This window comes from Durio zibethinus, chromosome 18 (assembly GCF_047325235.1).
Source record: "Durio zibethinus cultivar Kanyao isolate XHJ-2024 chromosome 18, ASM4732523v1, whole genome shotgun sequence".
NCBI lineage: Eukaryota > Viridiplantae > Streptophyta > Magnoliopsida > Malvales > Malvaceae > Durio > Durio zibethinus.
The window spans coordinates 2,817,815-2,831,508 of record NC_143179.1 but is presented as its reverse complement, the minus strand read 5'-3'; the positions used below and the strand labels follow the sequence as shown (position 1 = coordinate 2,831,508).

The 13,694-nt window shown below is 28.5% G+C and overlaps 1 long non-coding RNA gene across 10 annotated transcripts; it reads left to right on the top strand.

The window, feature by feature from the left end:
- Positions 1 to 4,841: 4,841 nt before the first annotated feature.
- LOC111298952 (uncharacterized) lies at positions 4,842 to 10,746 on the top strand. 10 transcript variants are annotated; one of them, XR_016329597.1, is made up of 5 exons: positions 4,842 to 5,302; positions 5,414 to 6,850; positions 8,400 to 8,491; positions 8,981 to 9,045; positions 10,277 to 10,746. It is a non-coding gene; the product is annotated as an uncharacterized LOC111298952 (long non-coding RNA). The 10 variants fall into 10 exon arrangements; XR_016329593.1 differs by having other exon boundaries at positions 10,161 to 10,746; XR_016329598.1 differs by having other exon boundaries at positions 4,858 to 5,302; positions 5,414 to 5,884; positions 6,739 to 6,850; positions 8,400 to 9,045; positions 10,161 to 10,746.
- Positions 10,747 to 13,694: the final 2,948 nt, after the last annotated feature.

The following is a 13,694-nucleotide window of genomic DNA, read 5'->3' as shown; positions in this document are numbered from 1 at the left end:
AGATCGATGGGGTTTAGGAAATAAATAATTTACCGAGCTTATTTGAGGATGCTAATATAGGTCTTTTGATCAATGATGAGCTTGAAGCTTGAGATACAATAAATGGTTTCTTGAGGGTAGAAAACTAGTGATAAATGTAAATGAACTTACCTTTCCTAGTGCCATTAAAAAAGTCAGATATTAGCGTAATATTCTTACCGTAACTATTTTTTAGTTTGAATATCTTCTAACTGTTAAGTCAATTTTTTCAATTAAAGATATAGCTGTTTAGAATAAATCGAGTTTTGACATAACCATGTTTACATAACCTCCCAATGAAAAATAGATGAGGGAAGGCTCTTTCTCAGATTAATGGTTTATATTGCAGCATTAAAATCATCAACCCACATCTTTAGCATTTTTAGATTGAAGGTAAAAGTCCTGCAGTAATGTAGAAACTAAAATAAAAGGTGGTCATATAATAGCCTTAAAAGAGGCCAATGATTCAATTTTCATCTTCTGATGCTACATTCAAGGTCCAACCTTCTTTGGTCAAATACTCTGTAACTTTAGAATTCGACGCAAGGAAAATGCTTTCATAAGAAAGGTAAGTTGCAAATTGGTTTTTTAAACTTCAAAAATTTTTAAAAAGTCTAAGTTTGACTTTTTTTGTCCTACAAATTATGATTGGCTTCTTTAGTTTGCCTCTTAGAATATAGGTTAGACCTTAGTGTATACTCATAAGGCTTTTGTTTACCTCTACAAGGTCGAGAAAGATTTGAAAATATATACAAAAGATATTAACAACCTTATGGAGAGCACAAAAAAGATCAAGATCTCCAACATCGAGTATAAAAAAAAAAACCAACGATGAGCTTGACAAGAAGTTTGAGAGCTTATCCAAGCAGATCAAAGACTTGTCAATCTAAAAAGCCATAATTGAGTTTCTTCGTTAACGGCTCAATCTCAAATTGACTGTTGCTCTAGCTAAAGTATAATGTCTGAAAAATGAACTTTAAGCTTCTAAAGAAGTTGAGCAATGAACTGTGGAAAACTTCTTTCCATCCACAACTTCTACAATATATAAATAAACTTTGCTTGGGAATAGATGGTCGACTTTTTTGACTTAAAGTTGAAAAAGGTAAACTTCATATATGGTGACCTCGATCTTTCCATGATCAACATCAATTACTTGAAGACCTAACAAGCTACTACTAAGGGAAAGAAACAAGCTGATGAGTAATAGCAATAGGATAAGGATGATATAGAGATTGATCAAGTTGTTATTATGGTTGGAGCTGACCAGAAGAAGGGGCAAGCTATTAAAAATCCTAAGACTTAGATTAGGGAGCCTAAGGTAACTATTGTTGAAGCCTAACCTGAAGATAGGGCCTGACCTATCCCTTAGGCAAATTTTTAAAATTTACTTATGTTTATATTTTGTTTTTTTAAATCATGTAATTATTTATTATTATTAATGAAATTTAGTTTTTATTCTTTATTTACATTTTTTAGCTCAATGTTACTTAATTTAATATAACCATTTAGCTTAGTATGCAAGAACGATACAATTATGGCTTTGTATGATCTTTTTTAAAATTTTGATTAAAAATTAGGTCAGTTTCATCCTTAAGTTGGATAAAGAGTTTTGTAAGGATTTTCATCAGACATTCATAGAAGAATTTATTCAACTTTGAACTATATTTACCTTGGATTTTGAGTTTACACTCTTGTAGATCGGATACTCATAAATTAGCTCAATCATATAGCCTTTATTGATAGTAGATCTTAAAATATCCACATTTCGCTTCCTCGAGATGGGATTTTTATTCAAATCTAAGTCAGACAACTTCTTTAACAATGTATGATCATTCCCAATTTGGTGTCAATTTTTTTTTTCGATTATCAATACTTGAACCTTCAACTTTTCTAAGTACTAGGTTGCCTTTGTGTAGCTTTTTCAATTAAACCCTCTTATTATAGTAGCTCGAGACTTTCTGTTGATGCGTAGCTATTCTAGTTAAAGCTACATCATTTTGCTCCTAGGTTAGGTCTAGGTTGACTTTTAAAGCTTATTCGTTTCCTTTGTCATTGCTTAGTTCAACATAAAAGCTCAGAAAGCCTATCTCAATTAGTATCACGATCTTTATTCTAAATGCCTATAATACTCTAGGAAGTTCTTTAGCCTATTTTCCCTTAGCATCGTCTAATCTTTTCTTCAGAGCTTTAAGTATAGTTTTGTTAGCTACCTAGGCTTGGCCATTAAATTGTGGGTGAGCAACTAAGTTGAATCTCAGCTTAATACTGAGGCTGAAACACCATTATTTCAACTTTGGATTATCAAATTGCTTTTTCTTATCTATTACTATAGATCTAGATAATCAACAGCTGCAAGCACAAACTTTTTTTGTTTAGGGAGTGCGATGGATGGTTCGAGCAAATCCATCCCCCATTCCATGAAGGGCTATGAGCTTATTATTGGAGTTCACTTAGTTGAGGGCAAGTGTTGGACATGCGCAAACTTTTAACATTTATCATATATTCGAACTTGGTAAGTTGTATACTCTTTAATGGTCAGCCGGTAATGTTCTTGCCTTAACACTAAACTTAGTAATTTTAGACACAATGTGATGATATGATACAAAAATAATACGAAAAAAAGTCATAAATGTGTTTAAAAAAAATGTGTTTAATGTTTATTCATGTTAATACAAATTTCGACACGACACAATTTGTGTCTTATACATATTAACATGTCTAAACACATATAAAACATAGAAAAATACATTTAAATAAAATGTGTCATATGGATACACGTTTAACATGTGACATAACACAAAAACGCATTTACCACATTTTTATAGTTATTTTAATTTAGTATAAATATATAAAAATTATTTAATTTTTAATCTTTTAATTATGATACCTAATTAGCTATTCAATATGCCATATGAAGATTATTTTAAACGTTTAATTATGATACTCATTTAATAATTATTAGAAATTTATTTTTTATATTATTAATATAAATAAAATATAAATAATAATATTAGTATGATACATCATTATTTTATTCTTTAATCTTTAGTAGTTCATTATTTTGGATTTGGTATTAAAAATTAATATAGTTATGTATACATTTATGATTGTTATATTAGTAATGTGGATATTAAAATTTAAATATATATGTTAAATGTATATTAAATGTTATCAATTTTTTTATACTTTTTAATATGTAAGTATTTTTGTATTAGTAATACATATATACATATATATTATATTCCATATATATAAATCTTAACATATTAAATATATTAGAAAATAACCTCGGCTATGCCTATGTAGCAAATTTTTTAATTTTTTAATTTAATAATAAATTTAAAAAGTAAATATTTTTTAGTATTTTGTTGGCTTTTTATTTTTTATTTTTGGAAAATATAATCTCTTAAAAAAATAAAAAAACTGATACTCTAATTGCGTTATGCAAATGCAATTATATAGGAGTTTATTTCTATTTTGACTACTTTTTAAAAAATTGTATAGATTAAATTTAAATCAATATTACATACATAACAATCCAATCTATTAATACATTATTTACTTATTATCAATATTGATCAATTATTAAATTCAAATTCATTTACCAATGAAATCAAATGCCGCCAATATCATCAACCCTTTAATTTAATTTTTTAAAGAAAACAAAAACGAATAATTTTACTATGGTAGAAAGGTATTATAGTAATTTAAATAATGATAATAAGAAGGTATTTTCATAATTATGGTGATAAAAGTATTATAGTAACTTTGATCAATTATAATATGAAGGTATTTCAGTACTTATAATAAGATGAACATTATAATAATTTTAGTTGATTATAGGATGGAGGCATTATAGTCACTTTAGACATGTGTCGTTGAATTGTTAAGTAATTAGAAGGGCATTATAGTTATTTTTAAGAAATTACTTTCATATTATTATATAGATGTTAAATTTTAATATGTAATTATAAAGTAATTAAACGGGTAATTTCATAATTATAGTGAGAATATATTATAGTAAATTTGACCATTATAGTAGTAGAGGTATTTGCGTAATTATGATAGGATAAGTATTATAATAATTTTGAAAAATTAAGGTAAAATAAGCATTTTCCTAATTATGGTAGTAAGGGCGTTAGTAATTTTGCCAAATTATGCTAGGAAAGATATTATCATAATTTCAACTCATTTATGATAAAAAAAATATTTTTATAATTATGATAAAAATATTATAATTATTTAGGATATATGTCAACTTCTAATCAAAGAATCATAAAAGGATTTTGATAATCTCAATGAGATTAATAATTTAATATATAATTAATTTTATATTTTATTAAAATTTAATATATGTAATTTAATAAGAGTATTATATTAATTTCAAATAAAATTCTATATGTTAAATTTCCACGAAACAATAGTAAAGGTTTTTTAATAATTTAATAAATGATTAATTTTATATTATATTAAAATTTAATACATAAATTAAATATAATATTATAAAAATTTTCAAATAAAATAATATACGTCAATTTATTATGAAATAATCATAAAAATATTTTTATAATTACGATAAGAAGCGTTATAGTTAATTTTAAACAATTTTGATATGAAAATATTTTATAATTATGATTGAAGGATATTATAAAATTTTTAATCAATCAGAATATTTTTATAATTATAATAAAAAAATATTATAATAATTTTAATTAATTATAAAATAAAAATATTTTCATAATTATGATATAATGATATTATAGAAATTTATCAGCGAGGGATATTTTCATTATTTAATACATAAGAGGCATTGTAATCACGTCAGTAATACCATTGAAAGTCCATTTGTCAATGAATTTTATACTACTTGTTTATGCATGCCATGTGTCTGATAACTTTCTTTGTCCATGGTCAGGGTAAGAAAAGGGCAACAATTCCTAGTCTGAATCAAATCCGAGTCTTTCGAAGGCTTAATCTTAGTTCTTCGCAAGATCTACCTTTCTCTTTCTCTTTTAGATCTCATTGATTCACAAATGAACCCGACGATTCCACCCAAGCTTCCTTTAGTTCTTAATTCTATATTTCAGATCTCTCTCATTTGATTCAAAATTTCAGGTCTCTTTCTTTTCCATTTCTCTTTTTTATTTTAAAAATTTTCTTTCGATAAAAATCTTACAGTCCCTCAAATTTTCTCTGCCCACTTTTTTCGTAATGGATTCCACATCTATTCATTTTCTCTTCGTTGCTTACTTTTTCTTCTTTGCTCTCTCTTTTTTTTGCTCAGGTATCATTTGTCTCTCTTTTTCCACTTTGTTTTTTATATTTTAAAAGCTTATTCTTTCAAATTTATGTAAATGATGAAATGGGTTTTTTTCTTATTTTTATGATTTCTTAGGAGTCTGGACTTGAAGTTGAGAAGGAGGAATAATGTCAAGGGATTTGAAGGCCAACCCAGATTGTGTAATCTGGGAAAGAATAAAATCGAGATTGCCTTGGAAGTCACAAAAAATGATTGTGTTGAGGTTTGAGAAGTGGAGGAGAAGACAAGGGAGAGATTCCAGGGTTGGGTCAATGATTGTGAGTGTCACGAAAAAGATTGGTGATGGAAAGAAATCTATTGCAGACTAAAGAGAGAAGTTCGAAATAGCTGTTGTGTTGTAAGAAATTGCAAATTAATTCCCAGCATTCTTTAGGTAATTCCAACTTCAATTTTCTTTAGTAAGAAAGAAATGAATTAGCAAGTTGCAGACTAAAGAGAAAAGGACTTTTGCTTCCTTCTTTTAATCTTGGGAAGTAGCTGGATAACGGGCAAGATCATCGAGAAAGTAAATGGCTATTTGAAAATACGGTTATGATATTGGCATAGGTGCTTTCTTCTGATTAATCATTTTATTTTTTCTTTTTGATTAATTTGTCTAAAATGATTTAATTTTGTTTAAATTTCAGTAAGGTGTATTTGTTCATGTTCTGATTAGTTTCTGTGCTGTTTGATATTATATTTTCTTTGACTACTGCTTTGATTATTACCACTTAATAAGTATCATTTGCTTTGGTAAATTTAGATTATTGTATGCCTTACGCAATGGAACCAAACCATCCTCATAGGGCCTTGCTAGCTGGTAAGTATAAAACTAAACATCAAAATCAAATAATTCTATTGCTATGTCTCAAGCGAAATAGGCACCAACAGAGAAAAAAAAATCTGAAAACTATTGAACAACAACAAAGAATAGATAAACAGCTCACATACTCAAAAGTAAAAAGAGAGTTAGTTTTTAGTTTGTGACTTTGTGTTGTAATTAGCCAAGTAAAGCCATGACTCTTCAAGCAACTTCCTGTTACTTTGGAGGCATTTTATCTCTTCTTTGTCCACCTAAGACTTGCCATCACCGTTTTGTAATCAGAGTTAAAGGTAATGACTTTTGCTTGTTTTTGGTGAAGGCCTAAGTTTTGTATCATTATTAGCTTGAATTTGATGAATTTGAGTTGCCTTTTTTGTTTTCTTGTCTTTGAGTTTGAATGTTATGTGATTATGTGAGTTAAAGTTTCTTCCTTTTTTTATAGATTGAATTTGATGCTGTTTTTAATGAATTGGAACTGTATTTTTGGTTTTCTGTGTGATGTAATTCATAGGGTTTCAATGTTATAAGATTATGCGAGTTAAAGTTTGTGTTTTTTTCTTGATGAATTTCTTTTGGGTCCTTTGGTTTTCTATTTCAGTGGAAATATCAGAGAAATTTGTGGAATAATGAGGAAATTCTCAAAACAATACGCACGTTGGTCAGGAACATATTTCTATATGGATAAGGGAGTGACTTCTGTTGTAATCAAGGTACTCTTTAACTTTTGCTTTTTACAGATTTATCTGCATATTCTCATTCAGAATCTTCCCATATGAGTCATTACCCAAATTTGATCCTACCTAAGTGAGACATTCAAAGGGCTGAATTATAGAGGGTACACCTTTTAACATTTTGGCTAATATGGCAGCTCAAAAGCTTCACATATTGGTCTTAGAGTTTGATGCAAAGCCTTATTAAAGCGTGTGAATATGGTTGGTGTTGGAAGCTATGTCATATTCTCTCATTTGTAAGATATTACTTTGAACAAAAAAATTTTGTTGTAGGTATTTTTTAGGTTGTATCTAATATGTGTCCACCATAATTAAATGGCCATTACGTATTTATGGCTTCATTAAGTGAGTTCTTGGAAGGAGTTCCCATCTTTTAGTGTTTTATCCTAGACCTTTTTGAGCAGAAGCATTAGTTATTCTGAGTTGGTGAATCTAGGTTGTAATTGGAAGGAATTGAATGTCATCTTATAACGTTAAACTAGTGGGGAAAATCTTCACTTCTACTCAATCTGAATTGAATTGTTTTATTGGAAAAGTCGAGTTTAAAATTTTTCAGTACTTTGCATGTGAACAATGGACGGAAGGATCACAACTTGTATATAATGATAGAGAGATCTTTATTTTTCATGCTTCAATTTGAATATTGAAATCAAAGGTTATTAACGGAATATGTGTGACAATATAACTTGATTAACTTAATTTAATATCAATATCTAAACAATATTGATATATCAATATCTAAAGTAGTCCCCCGATGGGAGATTGTCCATGAGGCTTTGTAATTTTGTGCCATGTGTTATAATCAATTGGCTTTTATTTTTTATTCATGAATGAAAGCGAAACAATGAGTTTTGTTGAAATGGTGTGATTTGCTAAAAAATGAAAAAAGAAAGGAAAAAAAGGGAATAGTTGAGAAGAAGAATCGAGAAACAAAGAGGAAGAATAGTTGAGAAAAGAAAGAAACAGAGAAAAAATCTTCTTCTCATTATTATCTTTTTAGTTTTTCTATTAAAGATTGCATAATGGACGCAAAAATGGGCCTTAATTCTCATCAGAGCATCAAAAGCAGTGTAAAATATTTGAGGGTTTAGTTAAGATGTTTAAAACCGAACAACAATAGCTCAAAACTCTGGCTAAACAAATAAAGATTCTTAAAGATCATATCAATATGCAATATGAACGGTGGGTCTCTTATGTTTGCCTTCGTGAAGATCACACCTCTCAGGTAACAATTTCAAATTTAGGGCTTTTGTTGTTTTCATTTATTAGAGGAGTAATATGAGATTTTTGGTCATCTTTTTTTATTTAGATGAAAAGTGATATGGAATTGAAAAATATGGCGCGTGTGCTTGAAGCTGTAAAAGTTGATATAATGATAAGATTGCGCATTTCTTTGAATCTTCTTGTTTAATTTTGTGTAGATATTATTAATGCTGGCACTCTGCTTTTTATGGTAATTAATTTGGCCTATTCAATGAGTTTTTGTCTTTTGATGATATTATGATCATATATTATGGTTGATTGACAGGTAAGACTTCTGTAAATTCAAGATATGATCGATAGTCAGTATCCCTAAAGCATGAGGAGGATGTGCCATTTGAATATCATCTTTCCTTTATGGTTGCCACTTCACTTACTAAATATTGCCATTTTGACACCTATATAATTTTTTAAGAATTTACTTTATTTAAAAAATCTCTTTGGAAGCCATGTCAATTTCTTCTTGTACTTTTACACCTTGGGTTCACTATCAGAAAAATTTATATTATCTAAACATCTAAGAATCAAATAGTAAATTAAATATATGGTTGAAACATAGAGGCTTATTTTTGCAAATTGAAATTGGGTATGTGTTTTTTTTTTTTAGATATTTGGTACTTAAATTTGTTTTGGCCAGTTGTTTATTTCGGTTTAATTCACAGCAGCAAAATAAAATTGTGATAAGTGATTACTATGATGTCTGGTGGTTGTGCTGTTTGGATGCAAATTGTTTTATGTTTAGTTGAATTCATATTTTGAGGACACGATTAAAATTTGATACCTTTTTCTTTGTAATTTACTAATGGTTTGATCACTGATGTGTATGTTTGCTTAATTGGCTTATTACAGAGGAAACACTTGATGAATTGACTGATATCAAAATCTTGTTTAACATCTGTTGAGAAAAATTCAAGGTATGTCGATATAGCTATAGTTAGACCAGTCCTCATTGGAACTAGATAGGGGCTTGTCTGATTTTAAAATATACTTCAAGATATCATTGGTATTACTGTCATTTTTTTGTTTAAATTATGAAAAATGATTGTGATATGTTTGTTGATTGAACAAATATGTTCTTTAAAATACATAGCTCATGATTTAAAACATTGTTATCAAACCCTATACAAAGAAAGCAAAGGTTAATTTATCTTACTCTTTCTATATTCATTAATTACAGAAAATATTAATTTGCGAATAGATTATTCCCCTTAAACTCGACAGATTAAATAAGTTGAAAATTAAAAAAAAAAATCCATTGCTACCCTACATTCATGATCTTTTTTTTGTTGATGGAATTCTTAATCATAATCTTAGTGTATGGAATTAAAATATAATAAAGTAAAGAAAAGTTATGGTGATGAAATCCTCTTGAAAGCATCTTTCACACCTCAAAGGCAGTAGCTTCTACGAAAGCATAATGGTTAACCTTTGTTACAATATTGTTGATTTAAAAATTAACTTCCAAATGATCTTCCTTTTGTTTTTCTGTATTGGTTTGAGGGTCTTCAATGCTTTTCCTTTTGAAAGGTGAGCTCTTCTATTTGTTCATATATTTATTAATTATTTATTTTAGTATTGAAACAGGTGTTAAGATAATCTTTAATAAATTTCTGCTTGAAGTTTAAGTCATCTAATGCTTATGCATTATATTTATTTTGTGTTTTAAGTTTGCCTTTTGTGATTTCATGAATTTACAGCATGTTAAGCTTTATGCTACAATTTTATAGATGTTAGGAGATGACAGTATTTCTAAATTATCCATTTTGGAATTAAATCCACTGAAAAAGGTAATGGCAATAGAAGTTAGTCCATGATTGGCCTTTTAATACTTCTTCCTTTAAATGAGGCTAGCATGGATTGCATTGTAGGGTTAATGTCAAGATTTTAGCCTTTTACTCATAACATGTTTTACTGAACCTTTCTCTTATTTAATTGCTATTTATTTGGTGCAAAGCTGTGAAAGATATGAATTTAAGTTTTGAGTTTTAAACGTCAAATTCTAACTTTTTTGGTTGGATTTTGATCTTAGGTATGAATGACTTGCTTTCTCCTTTTGTTGTTCTCTTTGAGGACAATGCATTTTGGTACTTTGAATGCTTATTAAGTGAATAGTATTTTAAACTTGGTGAATATGTTGATTTCAAGTGGAGGGACCAAATGGAGTGATGAAGCAGCTGCACGCATTACTACATATTTTGGAATTCACAGACGGAAATTTTACATATCTATCAAATATAGGTGCTAAAAGCTTTCATTTTGCATTTCCATTGCTGGTGGTTCTATTTCGTCGAGAGTTATCAGTTAGTGAGGCTCTTCGTATGCGAAAGGTTCGTGCTTTTAGTCCATGCTGCAACATAAAAAGGTAATTTTGTTGTACGTATATAAGTTACATATACGTACCAAAGAGACTTACACTATAGGTAAGCCTATCGCAGGATAAGTTGCAGAATAGTAAAATTTGTACCAAAGAAACTTACACTAATTTTACCTTCTTCAATTTACACTCTGGTAAAACCTATTGTACCTAGGATATCAGCAAACACTGCAGAATAGTTGAATGTCTGACGTCAGTAACTAATAAATTTCTTTTTATAATGTCATGATTGCCTGATTTATTAGGGGATGCAATTTAGTTATTATTATTAATTTTTTTTTACATATCTTTTGATATTAGGCGGAAGTTTTTGAAACGAAAGTTTTCTTAAAAAATGTTAAATGTTTAAAGTAGGAGTGTAATTGATTGAGTTTGAATGGATATAATATTAAATTTGACTTCAGGTTCGATTTTAAATTCGAGGTTTAATATTCGATTCGAACTTGATTAAGTTTTATTTTTTTAATTTGAATTTAATTCGGGATAAAAATTGAGTTACTCAAGCTTGTTTGATTAATTTTGATTAATATATAAAAATAAATTTGATTCTTATATTTGATAAAAGTTTGATTATTTGTATTTAAGTTTGAATTCAAATTTGAGATATTTTATTAATTAAAATAATTAAAATATAAATATAAAAATTTCATTAAGCTCGCAAGTTATTTGAGTTAAGTATAAAAATATTTGAATTTGATTTTATTGATAAGTTAAATTATTTAAGTTTAAGTTTGATTCGATTACAATTGAATCAAATTTAAATTTTATTCGAATCGAATTTGAGTAGTTTACGAGTATTAATATATTATTTATATATTTAATTCAAGATATTAAAGACTTAATTTATTTTCTTTTAGAGTGAGTTTTATTGAATATATGTATCTATAAGTAAGTCAAGCTACAGTTGTTAAATTAGGTGACACTAATTTTCGGAGTTTTCAAAAATAGATGTTTCCCTTGCATTTGGTGTTTATTGCTCCCGCTACAAAGTACGGGTTTTTTTTTATTATTTTTTATTTTTTATCAAGTTTGAATAATTCGAAGGAATTGAAGAAACTCAAAGCAGCCTAGCAGCCATCCTACATCTTTTTATATATATATGAATTTCATTAAGTGAATGTAGCAGACGAATTTGGTTGGTTAAATATGGAAAACAAATTACTCATTAGGACACCTCCCTAAATCACTCCTCAGCTTGCTAATTAAATAAGCAGAGAATCGATAAGCTGCTTAAGCTCCAAACCCTAAATTATAAATCTTTTTTAAATCTTAAATCATAACCACTAAACTCTGCCTCAAGTACTTGGAGTTACAAATGCAGGTTCTAATCATTATTGTTAGTACTTATTATATCCCTAAAAACATCAGCATGATTTATTCATTATATTTCTATAAACAAAAAAAAAAAAATTATAGGCCAGAAACATTAATTAATAGCATTTCGGCTCAGTAGAATTATAAAATAATTAAGCAAAAAAAAATCTTTAATTTCATGCTAATTAAGGCCGTACCATATATTCATTGAACAGATTCATATCCAAATTCAATTGTGTCACAATCTATTCTTACACTTTCTCTCTCTAATCTTTTGTCTTCTAATATATATATATATATATATATATATATATATAGCTTTTGTAATCTTTTATACATAGATCCTTCCGCATCTCTTTTGTAAATGGTATCAGAGCTCAGTCTTGTATAAAAGTTTGCTAAAACTTGTATTGCTGGTTCTACAATAAAGATCTACTTGTTATTCATCTTGTAAGATTTTTTTTACTCTTACTTGCATCTTCTGCATAAGTTCTTTGTTTCAAAGCTCATACGTGCATATCTGAGTGGATAGCTGGCTTTTGTGGCCTGAGTTACCTTTTGTTGCTAGCGTTTCAGAACAGCACAACGGTTTTAAGCACCAAAAACATGGAAACTTATGAAAAAAATTCTTGTATTTGTCGAGATAAGTCTTATAATCATGACTTGCATATAGATCCTAAGTATGAATATAGTAATATTAGCATAAGTAGAACTGTAAATGGTTTAATAGATTTAACTTCTTCTTTCTTTCATAAACTTTTTGTAAAAATTGATAATATTGAAGATAAAGTAGATATGCTTGTAAAAAAGATGGACCAAAAGCATACTCCCCCTGAAACAACTACAGATTTTGGACCACTTTACTATGGCAATATTATGATGAACGATGACAAACCTTCATCTTCTACCTCTTTAAAGGCGAAACAAGAAAAACTTGATTTCGACTCTTATAAATATATTATTGAAAATTCTAAATTAAAAATGGAGCAGTGTAATGATCCGCAACAACGGATTGATTACCTTAATGCTATAGAGACTCTTTATGAAGAACATAAAGATCTATTTTTTAAATACAAATATCATTATATGCTCAACTATGATACAACCAGTATCAGTAGTGAAGAAGCTAGTGATATTGTATATGATAATTTTGAAATTCTTGCTACTAACCCAGTAGTCAAGGATGAATCCCCTTCATCCGATGAAAACACATCTGATGAAGATGATAGTTCTGATGATCAAACAGATCCAGAACCAACAGCAATTCCAACCCCTGAACCAGAGACGAGTGGGAAGAGAAAAGCCGAAGCAATATCTAACCCAGATATTGATGATATCAGGCAATTTCCAGATTTAATAGATCCAGATTTAATGGATCAACATCTTCCTCATCTTAAGGAAAAATATGCTCACCTAAACAAGGATGAGATCAAAGATGAGATTAAACAAACTTCTGATTCTGGCCAAACAAGTCAGGCTCAGCAAGAAATCCCTTTTATCGATTCGTTAAACAAACGAACGGTATCTCAAGGAGGTACATATTTAGACTTAACCAAAATCCCTCTTCAAAACTATGGAAAAACCATAGATGATTGGGCATAATCTATGTCTATTGTAGTCACAAATTACAAGGATACATGGGGACGGGAAAGATTCCTCAACTATTTTTGTGGCACATGGCAAGGTGATGTCCTTCAATTTCTCAAGAAATGGAAAAATACAACCCTCGGAGAACAGCAGAAATCCTCTCTGTTATCTGCAAGTAATATCCCTCAACTTTTGAAAAATTTAACCCAAATCTTAAAAAATGAGTTTTACGATAGTACAGAATCTCTGGATCATACTCAAGAAGTTCAATTTATTTTATCTAAATTA